The 15,736-nt window shown below is 42.9% G+C and overlaps 1 protein-coding gene across 1 annotated transcript in view; it reads right to left on the bottom strand.

Moving 5' to 3' along the window:
- SPAG17 (sperm associated antigen 17) overlaps positions 1–15,736 on the bottom strand; it is a 220,331-nt gene that overhangs the window by 165,477 nt on the left and 39,118 nt on the right. The gene's annotated exons all lie outside the window — the stretch shown is intronic.

Below are 15,736 nucleotides of genomic sequence, written 5' to 3'. Positions count from 1 at the left end.
CTCTAAATTTCACACAACTCTCTAACATCTGGGCCCTTTTCCTTGGAGCCCTATAACCACTTTATTTGCTGCAAAAAAATAAAAAATAAAATCATGTAAAATATACCATTAAAAGTTGTTATGTATTTCTCTTTCTTCATGTTGTCTCCCTAATAAAGTTCACCTCAGCCGGAAGCACTGTCACAAAAGTAATCTAGTCAAAGTGTTTTTCGACTTTTGTTTTCAAGCAAGCATCAGGTTTATTTATAACCTCGGGATGAATTAGGTGTTACTAAAATGTCCTGACATGTTGCTTTTCTCCGCCCTTGGTGCAATTACTCCTCCAGGCTCATATGGTGTCAATTTCACAGCCTCCGTCTCAGATAATGATGGCGCACACCGCATCTCATCGGGCTGCGTCTTGTCTGAGGTTCATACAAGCCCTTGGTCAGGGCTTTCCTGACCAATCCAGTTCCTTATGACTTTTCACTTTGCCAAGGGAAATAGCTGAAAGAAAGGGAGATGGCTATTTTGCTTCTAACTGCAGATGGCCCTGTGGATTATCATATGCCAAAATGTAATCGGACCGCCTCGAGACCACATTGGGGTTTCCTGTATTGCAGTGCAGGAGGGGAAAGCCAGGGAAAGGACTCCTTTAAAGCTGCTGTTTCCAAAAACCAAAGGAACAAACCAAATGTCAGAAAGCTTTGCATGTGTCTAAGCAAACACCCTCCATGAAACAGAGCTCTTTGCTTTTTATGGCAGTTCTGCTCCTGCTAACACGATTTAGGAAAAGGGACATGATGGCTGTGATTTCTGGGAGCTGGAAAACATAAGGATACACCTGTGGAATCTCACCACTTAATGATGACCAGACTCAAGAGAGAAGGGAATCCTAAGGGGACGGACAGTCACACGTAAAATGAAAGCTGTCCGATTGGGTCCAGCCTCAGAGGGTAGATGTATTTTGTTTGAAATGTTATTTTTCAATACCAGCTAAACAGTGTGCCGACTATCAGGCTTCTCTGTGACATCTGGTTCAAAATATACAGCTTTGAGTTTTGAAGCTCATAGCAGTCTAGGATGGGGCGTTTCCCTGTGATACAAATATAATGACAATGTTGAAGGGAAGTCAACACTGGACTGGGTCTCTTTTCCTGAAGACCTGTGAAAACAGGATATTTACCTATGTCTCGGGTGGTGTGGGTGAAGCCTGCCTGGTGTCACGGTGATGGATGGGGTGTCTCCGGAGTTGTTTTCTATCCCCATGTCCGTATTAGGCTACGAATGTTACCTCACTGTGTTAAAATGTACTCAAAGCACAACAAAATGTCCCAAGAGAAAGGTGTTTTGCAGGCCATAAATGTTATTTCTGGTCAATCGAAAACTGTCTGTAGAGAGCTGGGTTTAAAACAAAAATCTGGCACAGCCTCAAAATAAGAATGATACCCTACTGTGAAACGGGGAGATTAGGAATAGCTGGGCACCCATGATCTCATGGACACAGAGCCAGGAAAAGCAGTGGTGGGGCGAGCCCGGAGGATGCTCCCTCCTCCCTGAGCAGCCCAGGGTGACCCAGTCGGAGGCAGACTCAGTGCCAATGTCCACACTCCCGGAGAAGGGCACAGCACTGCACATGGCGCTGCTGGCAATGGCAGAAACCGGCATGCTTGTCCTTCCCAGAGGAGGTTGCTCGGAGGAGGTTTGACTCCCAGGCATGCCATTTTCCTTCTGTGCTTCTCCCAAAGGGAATGGTAATGTGAATCCTTAGGATAATTAATGTAAATGAAAGTCTCTGCTGAAAAACATCTTAGACTGAAAATTTTTATGGAATGTGGGTCATCTCCAGGAGAGGCAGAAAAAGAAAAATGTTTATAAGTGAATTTCTACCGAAAAGTCTTTCTTCTCACACCCCATAGTTCACACTTCCAGCCAATCAACAGCCAGTAGTTTGGTCTCAGATGAAAAATCCTTAGAGGGCCTTTGTTTGAAGGATAAGTCTTTGAGGGAAGGAAAAAACATGTGCAGAAGACACAGATTTTAAGGCTTCCCTTCCCTTGCCTTACTCGTATTAACTGAGATAATAATCAAATCTTCAACCTCCCAGCATTGTAAGGGTTACTTGTCCAGTATCTAGTCCATGTGTGTGTGTCTCTGTGTGTCTCTGTGTGTCTGTGTGTCTGTGTGTCTGTGCATCTGTGTGTCTCTGTGTGTGTCTGTGTGCTGGGGAGGCAGGCCGACAAGGGCAGTAGGTCTTGGGAGGATGAGGGATACAAGAGAAAAAGGGAGCCGTGAGCTGATCAGGGTTGAGGAGTAATTAGACAAACCCCAAAGTTTCCAGAACTAGGCAGAAAAACAGCCCTACGTGGGTTAAAACCTAGGTACTCATCAAGCCAAAATACCAAATAAATGAGCCTGGCATGAGTCAGAAACTTAAAAAATGCGTCTTATGGGCAAATGAGACTTATTAAATGGAGAAAAACTGTTCCCAGACAAGGCCTGTACGTGTCTCCTGGACCTATTCAGGCCAGGCCTCGGGGCCTGCCAGGGCTGGGGGGACATCCAGGCCAAGCTACCCGAGGTGCTTGGTTCTGGGAAAGACTGGTGTAGGAGGAAATTTAGCATCCAAGAGTGCAGCTGAGGCAGGAAGACACGATGGTAAGGATCTTATTTTGAGGGTGGATGCCCTTTGTCTGTTAGGAAGTCTGTGATTCTGAGCACACTAAGAAATGAAAACATTTCTCTCTTTACCACTGACCTGATTCAAAGACGTATGTCATATTTACTACCTAATGATCTGATCCAACAAAAATACACCAAATGAGCCAAATTCTTTCCTTGCCTGGGGATCAGGTCCCCCCCACAGACACTAGTGCCCTCCCTTCCCGTCTTCCATCCTCTCTGTGGATCCTCCCCACATTAGTAGTAAGCACGGCATCGATTGGGACAAACACTTAGAACTGCTCCACAGATTCCCATGAAAACAAAATGTATGTGTGTGCACAAATGCATGTATACATACAGACATATAAACACATATGCATACATATATGTATGTGTATACATGATACATAAATAGATAGATGATAGATAGATATAGATAGATAGATAGATAGATAGATAGATAGATAGATAGATAGGACTTCCATGAGGTCTGCAGGTCTGCTGCCAGGCTTCCCTGGTGTGCTTACAACAAGGCACAAGGAACAGCTTGACTTAAGTTGCGTAACTTGCTGCATGTTCAATCCAGGTGAGTTCTGAGGAAGGGTAAAGATTTTGGATCTGCATTTCTCTTGCCTGGAACAAACCAGGGAAAAGAGGTGGTGGAGGAGAGGGAAAGGTGTGGTTATGTGAGGCAGAGAAGGGAAGGATGAAGGGAGAGGGATGGGATGAGGAAAGGCTTTTCCTCCAGGGACTCCAAATATAGTCACCATTTTTTCCTAAAAGTCTTTTGGTTTCAGGGCCCTCCTTGAGGGTCCATGGTATTTGTTACAGTAGCTGCAAAAATGCGTAAGATGTGATTTCACATTTAACCCATTATTCTTGGGTCAAAGACTTAGGACCTCAGCAAATAGGAGCAGAATCCATAAACTTGGCTCAGTCCAAACTAGCCCAGGGCGGAGCAAACAGGTTTTTGACATGCAGATCTAATTCGCTTTGTTTCTTCATTCGTTCTTTCATTCATTCATTCATTCATTCATTTGGTACCACATTCTTTTGTTTCTCTCATTTCCTTAATATATGACCAAGTGCAATAATTCCTCATCACGGTAAAAAGTGCAAGCAGTACCAGAAGGACGTACAATGAAAAGAAAATGCTTCCCCAATCTCCTGCATTCCACTAACCAATTCTTGTGTGTCCTTATGTAATTTCCTATGCATATATAGACATATACTTATATCTTTTTATATTTTAATACAAATAGTATCACACTTTCATATCGTCAAGTGGTTTGTGTTTTTACATCCAAAGTTATCTAGGACACCTCTGTATGAGAGAAGAGACCATTTATTACTCATAGCCCAAAAGTAGCTGTGTATGTGTTTATGTGTCTTCATGTATAAATAGTCTTTGCATAAATGTAATTATGAATGTTAATAGAATTCAGGCCAATCTCGAGGTAAAAATCAGTGTATAACATTATATTTGGGTTTCTTGAAATTATATTCTAAAACTAAGCATTAAAGTATGCCCAAATAAATATATTTTTTTAAAAAAGTTATCTAGGACAGCTTTCTGTGCTGACATGTATTGCTTATACATGTATTTTTAAGTTATTGGCATAACTTCCTATTGTATGGGTGTTTGGTCATTTATTTATAACCAGTTTCCTACTGATGGACATTTAGGTAATTTCAGGTTTTTTTCCTATTAAGTGCATGTGTATTTTAAATATTTATTGATACTTCCAAATTGACATTTGAAAAGTTAGCAGCATTTTTATTTCCACCACCACTATATGAAAGGGTCTGTTTCCCTCACTGCCTGCATTAACGCTGGATATCCTCCAACTTTTCTTTGTCTATATCACTGCTGACAGATCTTCCTGTGATCATGGAAGTGTTCTTTACCTGTACTGTACAAAAGAGTAGCCACCAGCCACTCGTGGTTATTGAGCACTTGAATATTGCTAGTGACTGAGGAATTGAAGTTTTAATTTTATTTTTTAATGGATTAAATTAAAACGTAAATAGCCACATATATATATATATATATATATATAACTGAATCACTCTGCTGTACACCTGAAACTAACACAATACTGTAAATCAACTATACTTCAATATATAAAATAAAATAATGGGGCTTCCCTGGTGGCGCAGTGGTTGAGAGTCCGCCTGCCGATGCAGGGGACGCGGGTTCGTGACCCGGTCCTGGAAGATACCACATGCTGCGGAGCGGCTGGGCCCGTGAGCCATGGCCGCTGAGCCTGCGCGTCCGGAGCCTGTGCTCCGCAACGGGAGAGGCCACAACAGTGAGAGGCCCGTGCAACGCAGCAATAAATAAATCAATCAATTAATTAATTTAATTAAATAATGTTTGTTTAATCATCCCATCACTTTGTCCCTTAGATTTTATGCCAAAACTGAAAGGAAAGATATCCTATTTGGCACCATCCTTGGCAAAGTTTATTAATGTAGGAAATGCTCACATGCCTTATAAAATAGTAATGGTGCACTCAGATATTACACAGTGAAAGGTAATGGAAATCTGTGACTTCCAGGCTACGACATTTTTTCCTGGTCATTTTAAGAAATGTGCCCTTGTACAGGTGAGGATAAACAGGGCTGGTCCAAGGCAAAATTCAGAAAGATATAGAGTGCCTTTTTGCTTTCTAAATCCCTCCTGCTGCTAAAATAGAAAAGATTTAACTTGGTAACGCACTTTGCATGAATTTTGCTCATACCGGTGACTAAGCTGTGTTATAAAATTTTATCCCTTATTTATAGAATGAAAGGGACTAGCAACTGATTATAGAATTTCAAGCAAGAAGTAACAGATGTGGCATTTGAGAATTTAGGATGGGAGGTAGCTATTCCCTCTAACCTGAAAGCTTGCAATGCCTAAGGCTGGCTCTGAAGATAAATACGGTTTCACCTTTGTGGCACTGGGAGGCTGCAGTGTGACAGCAGTCTTGCGGCCATGACTAGTTTCCCATGCATCCACCCTCAAGTTTCACTGCCTGAAGTTGCTCTTTATACACCAGGGCTAGGTCATTCAGAGGAAGGGCTCTGAAGGGAAAATGGAAATACCCTTCAGATTACGGTCAAAGGAGAAGCATCAGAGAGGGTGGGTGGGTAGGTGGGGCAGAAAACCGGTGAGACAGCAGCTTTGTATTGTGAGGGAGGAGTAAAGGCAAAGGAAGCTGCTCTGGGGAGTAAGACCTGGGACTTGTCTGTGTGTGACTATGTCCAAGTGTGTGTGGATATGTGGTGTGTGACTGTGTGTGACCACGGGACTGTGCACAGACTCGTGGGTCTGTGTGCATGCATGTGCCTGTGTGTGCATGTCTGCACAAAAGTATGTGTGTTTTGGTAGCTGCCTTTGGGGATGATTAAGATTATTAAAAGATACTCAGTTTCTCAAAACATTGGCAAACCTGAGATTGCAGATACTGAAGAATTAATAAAAAGAGAAGAATACTAATATTTTTGATTGACACCTTAAAAGTAATACTGCTGCTTACCATTTTTAGCTAATTATTCTGCAGAACACAAGTGCTTATGTTTATCATTAAACACATATCAGATTAAATATGTATAATTTATTCATCAAAGTAAACTGTAACTATATAGGCCATCTTCAAAGTTTGTTGCTTATGCACTCTGCTTTTGTCTTATATATGCTATATCTGCTTATAAAATGACAAAGTCAGAGGAAGTATTGCCCCAGTGTGTGTGTGTGTGTGTGTGTGTGTGTGTGTGTGTTTCACAGAGTTTTCAATGTTTAGAGTCAACGGCTGCCTTAGATGGGACTGATTCTGCATATTTGATGAAAAGGATGGATGAGCAGGTGATTTCAAGTGACTGAAAAGGGACACTTAAATGGAGATGCCCTCATAGGAAAAGATTCCTGTTGGGAATTCTAGGTCCTCTGGTACGAGGGATAGTGACCCAGCTGCTGAAGCCGTAACTACTCATGGGCAGCATAAAGCAGAAGCACAGGCTGCGTTTGTATTCCAGTCTTCTCAAATACCACTGGGTGGCCTTGGGAAAGTTATCAACTCCTTTAAACTTCAGCTTTTTAAGCTACAGCAGGGTTTCTCAACAGTGGTACTATTGACATTTTGAGCCAGCTAATTCTTTATTGCAGGAGGTTTTTGCATGCACTAGAGGATGTTTTTAGCATATCCCTGGCTACCCCACTGTGACAACCAAAGGTATCTCCAGACATTGCCAAATTCCCCTGGGGGACAAAACTGTCCCTGGTTGAGAACCACTGATGTACAGAAAGAGAATATGAATAGTGCTGATCTCACAAGACTGTTATCAAGCACTGCATGAAGAAACACATGAAAAGACTTAGCATGGTGAATGATCTACGCACAGTAAACCCTCACTAAAGTGAGCTCTTACTGTTGCTATGCTTACATCCAGGGCAGGACTGGAATTCTTACATCCAGGGCAGGATTGGAATTCTTGAAGACCTTTCAGCTCAGGTTGGGGGAAAGAAAAACGTAATGGAGAGATGTGCATTTGGGCAGGCAGAAGGGGAACCTTAATTTATTATCAGCTGGTGGTAATCTGGTTTTTCCTTTCATTTAACCCTTTCTCTGCTCTGACAAGGACAGATCAAGACGCATTTAGGGAAAGCAGAGATAAAAAGAAAAGGTGTAAAACAGATTCTGTTATGGTGCAGTGTATTCTGGGAGGGGGAGAGGAGGAAGTCTGTTATTCTTAATTTCTTCTAAAATGAGACAGAGTAATGATCTGAGCGTTCTGCAACTCCTCAGCCTCCCTTCCTGTTCCCTCCGCTCTCTTCTCTCCTTCATTCCTCCTGCATTTACTGGGTGCCAACTACATTGCAGTCATTGCGTTGCTTGATCCTTTATGTGTCTAGTCTATCCAGTTCACATTCTTTAAGTAATGAATAATTTCCAATGAGGCATAATTGGAAACACAGCTGGAAGGAGCAGGGTAGCAGTGAGAGAAGGCAATGGAGAGAGACAAGAGGAAAGAAAAAGAATAGGAACGACTGCAACATATTTTCTCACTTTGAGCAGAGGAAAAGAAAATAATCAAGCAATATGACGCTGTCCCTACATAAATTTCAAGGTGACAGAAGATCTGGGTTCCATGTAGGTCATCCCGTCTGTCTAACGCAAATGGAACGTTATGAAAGGGCTCAGACCACAGCTTGGTGAGAAGTTCATAATGATGATAAATATCCATAGCAGGTGACTCCTGGATCATTTTCAGCTGTCCATAATTAAACTGGTATCCATCTCTCGACAATGTCAGGGCTGTGAAATAATTCCAGTCATTGGACCCCTTACATCTGGGCTGAAATGAAATAATATTTGGCAGTAACAAGGAGTCACTGAAACTAAATAAACAACCCCTTTCAAGACTATATAAAAGTCGGTAACATAATAACATTTGACAGGGATTAAGACCTCTTTGGGGCCGTAAGGAAGTTTCAGAAGCAGCAATAACAAATACATAGAAGGTAGAACAGATCTATGCTTTAACAGACATGTATAATTTGAAATGTGATGAATTTCCCAAGGGAGAGGTGCATTTTGAACATCTAGTATGCTCATGTCAAAAAGCACAGGACTTATCTTACAAACGTTTGTTGGACTTACTCTTCCAAAGAAGGAAAAAGCAAAGCTTTCCTTTTTTTTTTTTAATTTAAATTTATTTATTTTTTATTTATTTGTTTTTGGCTGCATTGGGCCTTTGTTGCTGTGCGCGGGCTTTCTCTAGTTGTGCGAGCGGGGGCTACTCTTCGTTGCAGAGCGTGGGCTTCTCATTGCTGTGGCTTCTCTTGTTGCAGAGCACGGGCTCTGGATGCGCGGGCTTCAGGACTTGTGGTGGGCAGGCTCAGTAGTTGTGACTCGTGGGCTCAAGAGCGGAGGCTCAGTAGTTGTGGCACACAGGCTTAGTTGCTCCATGGAATGTGGGATCCTCCTGGACCAGGGATCGAACCCATGTCCCCTGCACTGGCAGGCGGATTCTTAACCACTGCGCCAACAGGGAAGTCCCTAAAGCTTTCCTTTTTTAAGTAGCGTTTGGGTTTTTGTATACCCACAAAATAAAGGCACACGAAGCTGAATGTGATAATATGGGAAAGGATGATACAGGAAGTTCAGATATATATTAGCTTTAGGTGCATACTAGTAGCATATGATTCTATTATCATGGTAATCCTTTTTTAATTTTAGATCAAGCTCTTTTCCTCAGTCCCAAGATGCCCCCACCCCTCTGAAGTCATTCTTGGTTCTTTCAGCTTGTCATGAAAGCTACAACTGAACAACCCTACGACTTTTTTGAATCTTCCCTAAGGGAGCTGGCTCTCTTGTTTTGGAATTATTTGTGTGCAGAGTTTGTAATCTCCAGGAGCTTGGAAAGGCTGATCCTGATGTGATTCATCTGTCTCCAACCCCGCATAGAATCGATGCATATGTCATTCAATAAATTTAAAATAGCTTTTGGAGTTATTTCTTGTTTGACTTGAAGCTGGGCATTTTCCAATATTCATAGCTACCATCACAAAGGTCTAGGAGTAGACTGCAAGTAGCAGTAGGTTCTCAGGTGAAATAAGTTAACACATAAGTGGCTACATAGCACACACTATGTGCCAGATAAGGACTGTTCCAACAGTGGCACTAAACTAATGTAAGGATTGCACTTTAGATAGTCTACCTCATTTAACTCTCACCTTCCCTCTGAGGTAGAGACTCATCACCCCATTTTATAGATAAAGAAACTGAGGCCTGGTGATCACAAGTAAGTAGTAGCTGTGGGATCTGAACTCAGGCCACCTAGTTCCAAGGTCCTACTCTGCATCACCATATTCGGTGGCCTCACAGAAGCCTTTTCACCCCTGAAATGGAGCTACCAGGCTCCCATCTAGTATCCCAGCCCCTCCCCAGTCTCTATACCCAGTCCCTATCTTAGCTGGAGGGATGTAGAGCTTTTTAGCTTTTTTTTTTTTTTTAATGTTTAAATACTCTTGACTCTCTTACTAGTGCTGTCTTTACCTGGTGCCTCCACTCTAGAGAGCTGTGCTTCTTTCTTTTCCTGAGACCCCTCAGATCCTAAAATAGCTCTGAAAGGTGGCAGAATGTGCCACTTTGGCATAAGGATTATTCTGAACTAAAGGCACTTGAAAAACGGCAGATGCAAGAAGGGCATTCTAATCTCCCTTTTTCTTCACGAAAACAGGAGATAAAAGCTTCCATGTGAAAGATGCCCTCCCTGTACCAGAAGGAAATTAACATCATCGTCACTGAGGACCAGAAGTTGACAGAGAATTCTATACACGAAGACCTTGCTAAAATAATTCTTAACTTCTTTTAGCCTCCCCACATAGTCTACCTACTTTTTCACACTGCCTCTCTCTGTTCAACCCAATATAAAGGCCCATAGTTCTTGCCATTTCTTTGGGAGTGGGGCTTCATTTCCTTACGAGGGCTCCTGTGTCAGGTAAAACGTATGCAAATTTGCATGCTTTTCTCCTGTCCATCTGTCCAATGTCAATTTAATTCTTGGACCCAGCCGAGAAGAAGCCTCAAAGGGTAAAGGTAAAAAGTTACCTCCTCTGTACTTCATCTGTCTCTTGTCCCCAGGCCTGAATCATGTCTTAGAGACTCAGGCTGGCATCCACCTTCCTTTCCTAGTCGTCTTCTCCTTCGATCCTAGACCATTCCCCTAAAATCCTGCCTCAGTTTGAGTCCAGTGACTGATACCCTGCTAGTCACTGACTGGTCTAGATATCTGAGCACGGCTGGTCCCTGAACTTCCTGCACCCCAATGCCAGACCGCTAGGTGAGTCATTTGCCATTTAGTTAGATTCCACGTTCCACTTCCTAGACTGGAAGTTGCTGGGTGCCCACCCACACCTTCCTTCCTTTCTGGGAGAATCTGACATGTTTTAGGCGTTCACCCCTCTCCCAATTGGCTTGTGTGCCTCTGGGGGCTCGCAGCTCCAGGGGTGGATCCCTTTGCACTAGAAATAATCCTAACCTCCCTGGTCCAGGATTGGTTCAGGATGAGCTTGTGACCTAGTTCAGACCAGTGGGATGTGAGGAGTGGTCTCCTGGGGTTGCCGGATCCCATTTCCTCAGTCCTGATGCTTTCGGAAGAGGCTGCAGCCATCCCACCACCATAGGAAGCTGGAGCCGCCACACAGATGGAGGAAGGGTCATTCCTCACAGATGCAGGAAGTGGGGCTGCAGCCTGTGGGCTAAGCTGACCCCAAAACCTGTCTAGACTTCTAGTTATACAAGCCAGTACACTCCCTTTTGTTTAAGCCAGTTTTAATTTTTTTCTTGTGAATTTAGAAGTAAGGTGACCAAGCTGGTATTGATATGGTGAGATTCATGCCTTCAAACTAATAGAGACTTTTTAAAAAAATACAGTGATTATGTGTCTTTCAGGTCAGCAGCATTAGCATCACCTTAGTTATGTGAATTCTTGGGCTCGGCCCAGACCTGCTGCATCTGAGGCTCTGGGGGTGGGCCCAGCAGTCTGTGTTTTAACAAGCTCTCAGGTGATCCTGATGTACTCAGGTTTGAGAGCCACTGCTTTCTGGTTTCTTTGGTGGCCTTTCACACTAACATAGTTAACTCACATATTATCAGCACCCCTGCGTCCCTTGTTATTAGTAATGTGCGTCTATATTGCTTAATTTTTTGTATCTATCTTTCTAAAATATAGAGTTACCAAGCTGCTCATTTCAGAGGACAGCCTGGAGTGGGATTTCTGCTAATGTCCTGCTGGGCAAAGAATGTATTCAGTGTGTCAACTCTCTCCTCTTTCCCCCTCAAAACTCTACTCCTTCGCAATTATAAAAAAGCTGTAGTGTTTCTCTAGCTTGGTTGTGGACAGTATTCTTCAAGGCTATTGCTGTCTCCTAACTTTCAATCTATGCCAAACCTGTCCCATATAGAGGCTTGTTTTTTAAGTTTCCCGTGTCCTCTCCTAATCTCTTGGACTCATAGAGGAAGCATACAGGGCATTGATGTCTCCTGGCTGGCTACTGGGAGAGCCCTTTGTGAGCAGACAGATGCTGCCTTGTTTCCCATAAGTGTTTCTCTGTGTGCCCTGTGGACCACCTGCCCCATAATCCCTGGGACCCTAGTTAAAGATACAGATTACCTGGGATCTACCCCCAGAACCACCAAATCAATCTCTGGAGGTGAGGTTCTAGGAGCATAAAGTTTCAACAAGCATTCTAGAGATTCTTAAATACCCTTGAGTTTAAGAACTGGGGCAAAGGTCACTTACATATTTACCCTAGGATGACTAACCGAGTGTTTTCCCAGGGCTTGGGACTTTCAGTGCTAAAACTGAAAGTTCCTGGCACCCAGGACAGTTGGTCACCCTAAGATAGCAAGTTCTCAAGGCGAACCATTTTGAGACTGTCAGAGCTAAGGGGATAGTGTCGTTAGTCTGACTTTATCCCTTGCTTTGCTTTCCCCAGTCTTTCTAGCCCATAGAAGAGGGTTGTATTCCAGAAACTGAGAGTGACTGAAAGCACTCGAGGGGTGGGGGTGGGGCCAAGAGTGGCAGGTGGGGGGACGGGGAGGGGAGAGAATTAGAGGGTGAGGCCACCAGCTGCTCAAATAACATACTAAAGGAATTTGGATTTTATCTTGAAAGTGATAAGGAGACAGAGTTTTAAGCAGGTTAGAGACATGATCAGATGTATAGAGGTCTCCTTCTGAGTCCTGGCATTTCATTTATCTTCAGTGACTGTTCTTATGCAGCAAAACCCCCAGCCTTTCTTAGATGTCTTGGTAACGCATGGCAAACCTCAAAACCCTTGAATGTGTATTTCAGGGCTTACACTCTGTACCCTCCCCCTCCAGCTTTGTTTGACTGTCATTTGCTCCTAGCGCTAGAGGCATATATGTTGATCAGAGGCATTCTGATTTGCTCAGAGGCTATAGGCAAAGAAGTGGGCAGGCAGGCAGTAGTACCATCTGCCTTGAAGAGCAGGGGAATGAGCAAAGCATGAACATTCTCTGGCCCTCTCAGATCACTGTTACTTTGGCAGAACTCAACAGATTGGAGAATGTAAATATCCTAAAGTCAAGGGCCTTCAATGGTACTTCTGTTTCCCCAGCTCTGAGAACAGTGCCTGGCACAAGTGCTCAAAAGTGAAAGAATGGATGGATGGATGAACACTGGGCCATGGAGAATGGGAGGAGGAGAATAAGTAGGGCCATTGTCCTGTTCTGGGTGGTGGCGAGGGGGAGCCAGAGTGCAGATGGAGAGTTCACCTTTGGGGAGGATGGCCCCTCTCCCGGCCCCGTGAGCAGCATGTGGACATAGGTGTGGCTGCATCTCTCCAAGTGCAGGCTTGGGAGTGCCTGGATGCTTGTTGAGAAGGTGTGTTCCTGGACTTTCCTGAAGACACCCCCGATCCCTGTCACTGTGGCTGGGATCTCGCATAGGCATTTTTAAATGAGCTCTGCAGGTGATTTGGAGGCTTGCCACTTTGAGGACCACTGACACAAAGAGGCAAGAAGAGGCTTAGCAATCGGAAGGGCTCACACCAAAGGCCTTCCTGCAACAACCCTTCCCAGATTCCCCTGTCTGAGACAATTCTCTTTGGTCCTGCTCCCCGGCCCTTGTTCGTATTCCCATCCAGTCCCCTCCTGCAGGTGCGCCTGTATTAGCAGCCTTGAATGTGTGTCCTTCTCCTTCAGGGCACCTGGAGGTTGGCAGGGCCCCCAATGATGGCTTCTTCCTTTTTGTAACCCTCACAGCATCTAAAATCTGCTTTAAATCAAAGCAAATATTCCTCATTCTGAATTTAGACAACAGTGGTTCCCCTCCCATTATCACAAGAAATCCGAAAACAAAATTACATAATCATTTCGCTTTCATGAATTCCGTAATCACAAAACACAGCCAATAAAAATATGATTAAATGTTTAACCTTACAATTTTTGCTTATCAAATTGACTAAGATAAAAAATACAATGTTGAAGAGGGTGTGGTTAAATTGGAACTGTTAGAAGGAATGTAAATTGGCACAAATTATCTCGAATGCATTTTGACAATGTATGTCAAGAGCTTTACAAAGATTTATATACTTTGACTCAGTAATTACACTTCTTGAAATTTTTCATAAGGAAACAATCAAGGTCCTCACTATTGGTAAACAGTCTAAATTTAGCAAAAGGGGGAGTGGTTAAGTGAATTATTGAATAGAGACATGCTTTCTATTATATAGACACTGTATATGGATTTAGAAAAAGGCTAATGTCATAATATATGAAAAGGATATGATAGAAAGTATATACAGTTCCTATTTTTTAAAAAGAAGCATGCATCTCTGAATGGTGGAATAGTCTACAGATACTTAGGCGCCTAATACTATATGGGCTATGCTCTTTCTACATTTCCCATATTTTCTACAATTAACTTGTACTCTATTGCTTTTTTAATAAAACAGCTAATAAATGAAATATACAATGTAAATGCTATACAGCAACGGACTGTTATTAATAGTGCCACCCTTCCAACCTCCTGCAGAATTTTTCCTGCACGCTGATTCTAATATCTTCACCTCTCATATTACTTTCCAGCTCAGAATTCCTCAATGGATCCCATACCGAAAGGATAAAGTGTTCACTCCTTAGCAGGGCACACCAAGCCCTTTATGACCTAGTCTTGACACACTTGTCTGGTCTCGTTCCTAGCTGCTCCTTGCACTTTCCCTCCTATCCTTCAGGGATGCCCACTCTTTGGAATTTCTTGGTTATGCCGTGCTGTCTGTATCTGCCTGATTTTGCCTGGGCTGATTCCTCTGCCTAGAATTCCCCCTCCTCCTTCCTTACTTCATAAATTCCCCATTGAGCTTTCTAGCCGTTTTCCTAAAACCTTTCCCTCAAAACTTTAGAAAGATTTAGGCATTGCTCTGTGCATTCAATGTACCCTTAACAACTCTGTTGTTATCATATGGTAATAAACTGCTCATTTCCATATCTGTCTTTTAGGTTGAAGGCTGGAATTAACTTTATGATGGGCACATGGTAAACAACCAATACAGTATATACTGAATGAAAGAATCAGCACACAAATCACAAACATCGTGCAGGTTGTCCCTTGTAAAAGGGTACCTGTGACGGCCAGTGTGGCTGACATCCAGCCAGCCCTCCTCTTGCGAAGCCAGTGTGCTCAGAGGTTGGGAAAACGCTTGGCACTAGTTCACTAATTGAGAAAGTGACTGGTGTCAGGGGAAGTGCCTGATGTGCCAGACTCATTCCACAGACCCATTGCACAAACATTTATTGTGTCCAGCCAAAGTGCGAAAATCAGTGGATTCGGTCTCCAAATGCACCCCTGGGCATGAGCAAGATTATCAACCAAGAGGGGGGGAAAATATTAGAACCCCTGATTACATTTGCCTTTATTTTGTCCTTTTTAATTCTTAATTTTGAGGATGTTCTATGATATTTGTAATATGTTCATATGCACACAATGTACACGGAACAAACGCTCTATTTTTTTTTTTTTTTTGAACTGATGGGATACGTGATCAAAATAACTTGGGATTGCTAGCCTAGAGCGCTGGGGTTTTAGTGATGAATAACACATGTCCTCTAATGCTCATGCCGTTCACTACAAAGTAGCGGGAGGCAGATACAAACAAACAACCACAATAAAACACAGCAAGATGAACTTTGCCTGCGGGAATCCAAGAAGATTTCACAAAAGAGATGGCACTTGAACAGGGTTATTTGGCTGCTAAATGGGAACATTTAAGTCTAAATTTTACATAATTCTATTTAACTCGGTGCACTTTGCACTTACTGAAGAAGGAGCATAAAGTGAATGAAGTGCAAAATGGCTAAAAAGGGATGAGCTAGAGCTGCTCCAAAACTGTGGCTTCATCACCTAAAGGGATGGAGATATGTGTGTGTTTGCTTACGGTGCAAAGTAGACGTGATTTGATATAGAAATTCTAGATTTACAGTCACTTCATCATTCTTGATCAAGTTCTACCCCAACCTTTTATCTCCTCAAAAAAACCCCAGGTCCCAAGGGCTCTAGAGAAAATCCTAGGTTAATATCT

The sequence above is a fragment of the Delphinapterus leucas genome, chromosome 1 (genome assembly GCF_059928025.1).
Source record: "Delphinapterus leucas isolate spDelLeu-1000000601 "Yukka" chromosome 1, BTC_Dleu_Yukka2, whole genome shotgun sequence".
In the NCBI taxonomy this organism is placed as follows: Eukaryota; Metazoa; Chordata; class Mammalia; order Artiodactyla; family Monodontidae; genus Delphinapterus; species Delphinapterus leucas.
Note: the sequence above shows the minus strand (reverse complement) of the source record. Positions and strands in the feature narration are given on the sequence as shown.